General features: G+C 35.0%; 1 non-coding gene across 1 annotated transcript; it reads right to left on the bottom strand.

Moving 5' to 3' along the window:
- Positions 1-1,067: 1,067 nt before the first annotated feature.
- LOC128289724 (small nucleolar RNA R71) lies at positions 1,068-1,174 on the bottom strand. The gene has a single exon (XR_008279369.1). It is a non-coding gene; the product is annotated as a small nucleolar RNA R71 (small nucleolar RNA).
- Positions 1,175-6,028: the final 4,854 nt, after the last annotated feature.

Raw genomic sequence — 6,028 nt, 5'->3', positions numbered from 1 at the left:
ATATAGTCAAGAGATGAATGGATTTTTGTAGGTAAGTATGGTCATAAGTTAGCAAATTACCGAGTTGTCGTGAATTTATTCGTAACAACATAAACGTGAGTTTAATAATTCTAAGTTAAGAAATGTAATTAATCTAACACAATTGTCTCATCTCGATTAAATCAGCTTTTGAAATCGTGCATTAGAACTTTATTTTATTTTATTTACTTTACTTTGTATTATAGCTTTTAATCACTTTTCAAATCAAACTATTTTCTCCACCAAAATGTTTTAAATTGCATTCATAAATAATTCTTTTCACAATCCCTGTGGGTACGATAACTTGACATTTACTTGTGACTTTATTACTTGTTGCGATTGTGTACACTTGCACATTTCTGTCGTTCCAAGTTTTTGTCGTCGTTGCCGGGGACTGTTTTAAAAGACATTAGTTGTGAAACTATTAATTTTGCATTTTGGTCTACTTTTTTTGTTAAATTTTAATTCCATTTTTTTGTGTTTGTTTCATGTGTTTATGAGTATTTATCAAATCATTGACTTACTCCCCGTAAACCCTGAAATTGAAAGGACCTTCTGACAAAGGAGAAGACAAGCGAACTAAAGAAGGACCGAAGATATGAATTTTGAAAATCCAAAGCAAAATCTAGGAGGAACATTTGCTTATAGTACTCACAATCCGATCATTGTTGCTGATGACAGAAAATGTGTCATTCAACAATATGCCATCCCTCTATTCAACAAGCTCAATCCGACTATTAGGAGACCCAAAATCAAGACAACAATTCGAGCTGAAGCCAATCATGTTCCAAGTGTTGCAAAATATAGGTCAATTTAGTGGGATTCCTATTGAAGATCGACATCTTCATCTTCGGCTATTCATGGAAGTGAGTGACTCATTTAAACTAGTCAGGGCGACCGAGGGTGCCTTGAGATTGAGATTATTTCCATACTCTTTAATTGATAGAGCACGAGCATGGTTAAACTCCTTACCGTCCGGTTCCATAACTACATGGCAAGAGTTGGTTGAACGTTTCTTAATGAAATATTTCCCTCCATCTTTAACCATTAAGGTCCGAAATGAAATCACTTCATTTCAACAACTTGACGAAGAATCTTTATATGAGGCATGGGAGCGATTCAAGGAGTTATTACGAAGGTGCCCTCATCACGGCATTCCTTGTTATGTTCAAATAGAGACTTTCTATATTGGTCTCAAATGGAGCTCTTCTTTCTAAGTCTTATAACTATGCTTACGAGATTATTAAAAGAATTTCCAATAATAACTATAAGTGGCCAACCAACCAAGCAGCCTTAGAAAGACGAGCAGCAGATGTACATAAAGTGGACACACTTGCTTCTTTGGTAGCCCATGTATCCTCTATGTCTTCTATGCTTAAGAACATAACTGTTAATGGTTTCAATGGTAATCTGACAGGTCAGCAATTGAACCAGTTTGAGGATATTTCTTGTTAATACTGTGGAGATGGCCATTTCTTTAGAAATTTCCCATTAGATCAAAAGTCAAAATATTACATGGGAAATCAAAATTGAAATGTTCCACAGTCAAATTATTACAACTTTTCATGGTAGAATCATCCAATTTCTTCATGGAGTAATCAATGGGTAGACCATAGTGACTCTTCTATGTCATTTCAACCAAATTATCTGCCAGAATATTCTCAACAAGTGCACAACCCACACCAACTGAATCTTCAAGTAATCTTGAGAATTTGCTGAAGGCATACATAGCGAAGAAGGATGAACTAATCCAAAGCCAAGCAGCAACATTGAAGAATTTAGGAAACTAAATAGGACAGCTAGCCAATGATCTCAAAAGCAGACCCCAAGGTATTTGGCCAAGTGATACAGAAAATCTGAGAAGCATGGGCAAAGAGCATTGCAAAACCGTCACTGTACAAAGTGGGAAGACATGGGAACCCAAAGCTGTTCAGGTTGAAGATAATCATATTGTAGCTCAAGGCAAAGAGGAAGTTCAACTGACTATTAAAACTCCTATTCCACAAAAATTAGATACGGTGATCCTTTATGAGGTAAACTCTAAACCAATTAGTTCTAATTACCTAATACCCTTCTCGAATACAGAAATATTTCCATAGAAGAGTTGTCTGGTTAAAGCTAAGATTCCACCGCTGCCATATCCTTAACAATTCTAGAAGCAGCAAAATGATACTCAGTTGAAAGAAATCTTTGATGACGAGGTGACTTTTAATGACTTCGATGCTGTTAAATCCCAAGGTATAGTTGAAGACTTTTTTGCTATTTCAAAGATGGAATCGTAGGCTTCTACAGAATTAAAGCTCAATTCTTTAAACGATTCGTTAGAACATATTCTACTGTAGGATTCACTAAGTGCTGATGAAGGCAAGGAATGTTTGGTTTAGTTAGAATCTAATTCGAAGGAATTCCCTCACGAAGGTCCACTCAAATCATTAGAGTTATCATCTCAAGAGTATATGCAACCAAAGTTGTTGATTGAAGAGCCAACTAAATTGGAATTGAAGATTTTGTCCCATCATTTGAATTATGACTATTTGGGTCTGTCTTCGAATTTGTCTATCATTATTTCAGTTAAGTTCACCAAAGATCAAGAAGAACAGGCACTTGTGATTTTGGAAAGGCACAAGAAGGGTACTGGATGGATTATTTCACATATTTGAGTCACGGGTTGGAAGATTTGTAGGAATTACAGGAAGTTAAACAAGGCCACCAGGAAAGGTTATTATAGGCCACTAGGAAAGGTCATTATGGGTTTTCCTTCCCTAATAAGATGTTGGATAGATTTGATGAGAAAGAATATGATTACTTCCTAGATGATTATGGTTGGTATGACAAATGGCCATTTAACATCACCATGGTCAATGACGATCCTAAATAAAATAGAGGGAGTTCTCTTCACTTTCTCTATCGTTATTTTATATTTTTAGTTTTTTTTTTCTCATTTGAATAAAATGGTAGACTTAGATAAAATTTTCTTTAGTTCATTACATTAATAAAAACTGTCTAGGAGATTGGGACGTAAGCGAGACCATTCGTGACCCCTCTAGTCTTTCCTAGGAGTTTAATTTAATGTAATTTTTCAAAAAAATATTTTTCTAAGTAGCCCAAAGAATTTAAGTATTTGTTTTGTTAAATAAAGGGTCAACTTTTAACGTAAGCACTAATTTTTTTGAGTTTTTTTTTTAGTTTATTTTCAATATAAGAGCTTAGGATCCAAAAAAGAGCTGCCATTGGGCTTAAAACACAACTAAGAAGGAAATATTCAACCCTTTTCTACACAAACCTATAGCCCTTACCTTGCTCCACCACCACTCCCAAGTAGCCCAATAGTGCATCTCACTTAACCTTTTAATGTTGCAGCCCTTAAATCCCTGAATCACCACCCCAAACACCTTCATTTGAAGTCACCAACTACTGCACCTAAACTATCCTTAAAACTGCCACCCTCTTCAACTCTAAACCTTACCCTCAGCTACTCACCCGCTTACCTAAAACTGAAACCACCCTTAACAAATTTCCTAAGTTTGGCGCTGAGAGTCCCTTTATCTAACACCATTCCACGAAGTGAACAGTTTGGAATAATGGTTATGCTGCAACACATGTAGTTTATTACTAGAGATACTAAAAAATACGGGATGACACAATCGGAGATGTATTTAAAATATATATTTCATAACCCGTTTATTCTTGTGCATGAATTTTCAGACTTTATACTTGAACCATAGACTCCAATGTCGAGGAAGGAAAAAGATGAGTCAGATTCTGTAGGATCTGCAAATAAATAAAAAGGGGGATCTTTACTTTATTTCATTTTCTTTCCTAGGTTAGTTAATGTTTTATGATTAGGTTCTATTATAATTTTTATTTTTCACATTATAAAATAAGAGGTGGAAATTGTAAATAAAAATAAACAAGTTGCAAAGTACAAAGTGTGGCAATAGATATATACATGTCTAGGATTGGATCTAAAGAGAGCTTGGTACTTAAGCAGTAAAATTGACTCACCTCCTCTTTTCTAGAATCCTGCCTGGTGTATAGTATCTATTAACTTTTAACAATGAGGACATTGTTCATCTTAAGTGGGGGGACTGAAAAATTGAAATTATTTCCACTCAGAATAAATTTTTCTTTCAGTTATGATTAGGATATATTTTGTTCAATAATTTGAAATTTTGTTCAGTATGCTAAACTTCAGTATAAATAAAGTTCGATTATTTTAATAATTGTTATGTTAACTTAATAATGACATAAGTGTATTTTTAATATAGCATGCAAATCGTACCATAAAATTTTTAGTTCCTTAGGAAAGTTAGGCATGCATGAAAGTTTAAGTCTCTAGAATTGACTTAGTAGTTTCTTGAGGCGAAATCCTAGGAAGCATGGAACATTGAAAATGATTTAGGCAACTTTTGTTCGGAGCGTTTAACCCTTTCAAGCCAACCTTAGTGAAATTTTATCCTTTGAACCCAACTTTGAGAGATATGGCCTAATTTTATTTGAACCCTTGCAATATTTAGCCATCGCTTCTCTCTTAATTATCTTTAAATTATCCCAAACACTAGACTCAGTACTACTCAGAACATTCTTTAAAAATATGTTTGGGAGAGTTGAAAAGAAGTATCGAATGCTCAAAAAAATTATAGTACATACAACAAAATGCTCGTAAAAAAAAGAGCATGTGTACTTGAAAGAAAATGTACAAAAGAACATGTGAAAGCAAAGTAAGTTGGTGTATTGAAGGTAAATCTTCCAAAGGTCCGATTGAAGCTGAGTCTAGGGTTTTTAGCCTAAAATTTATGTTTTACCTACCCTTAGCCTATCCACGTTACAACTTTGTTAAAGAACTATTGATTCAAGTTTCTATGCTACCTACATTAGTGGAGAGAAATTTCTAAATTCAACATATAAAGTGTAACACGCCTTAGGAGGCATTATCAGATAATACACATCCTTCATATACATTTATGCATTCATAATCAATATCCATTCAACTCATCCACATTGTCCCTTATAAGGTCCTACGAGACCTTAAAACATGCTTAAAAGTAGATAGGGACTAAGCCGGTAACATTTGCAAACTTTGAGAAACTTATAAAATTTTTAATCATTTAAGGGTCACACGCCCGTGTGAACAGGCCGTGTGAGGCACACGTCCACCAGACACGCCTGTGTCACAAGCCGTGTAAATATAGGGCATACATTCTAACTTGCTCCACTCGGCAAAGGACACGTTCGTACGTCAGGCCGTGTAAAAACTAAAGGGGTTACTGACTTGGGTCACACAACTGGCTACACGCCCATGAACCAGACCATGTGTCTAGGCCGTGTCAAACCTGTAGGGTATATAGACTTAATTCGAAAGGGCACCCCAGGGGACACACGGCCGTGTAGCATGACCGTGTGTCACACACGGCTGAGACATATGCCCGTGTCTCTGCCCGTGTGGACAAAAATAGGCTATTTGCAAAGCCAATTTGCCACTCTTTTCTTAAGCACACCTAGTAACCAATATGGTACCATTTCAATACATTTATAGGCAGCCAAAACATGTCAATTCATACACATTTCATGCCATTTATGAACCATTCTCTTAACTACTCAAATCCATAACCAAAACATAACAAATCAATATGCCAAAATCATCAAACTTACATAATTTCTAAATGCATTTCCTCATCATCTTATCATCTATCTCAAAACTAAGCCACAACATATCATCATTCAAGCATTAACTCACCAAATGAAAATTAGTTACTTAAGCAAAAATATAACCATACCAAACAAACCAAAACATATGACAACTTATACATCATGAATGTGTATTTGTTAAGTAAGGACTAAATTGTAAAAAAGTGGAACTTTAGGGGCTAAAGTGTAAAAATGCCGAAATAGGTATTTTTGGATGAAATTGAATGAATAGGTGATTAAATGAGCTAAATTTGAATTCATATAGATCAAGAAAGAAAGAAATCAGATTTAGATCGGGGGAAATCGAAAGTTATCGAGTAGT

The sequence above is a fragment of the Gossypium arboreum genome, chromosome 2 (genome assembly GCF_025698485.1).
Source record: "Gossypium arboreum isolate Shixiya-1 chromosome 2, ASM2569848v2, whole genome shotgun sequence".
Classification (NCBI taxonomy): Eukaryota; Viridiplantae; Streptophyta; class Magnoliopsida; order Malvales; family Malvaceae; genus Gossypium; species Gossypium arboreum.
Note: the sequence above shows the minus strand (reverse complement) of the source record. Positions and strands in the feature narration are given on the sequence as shown.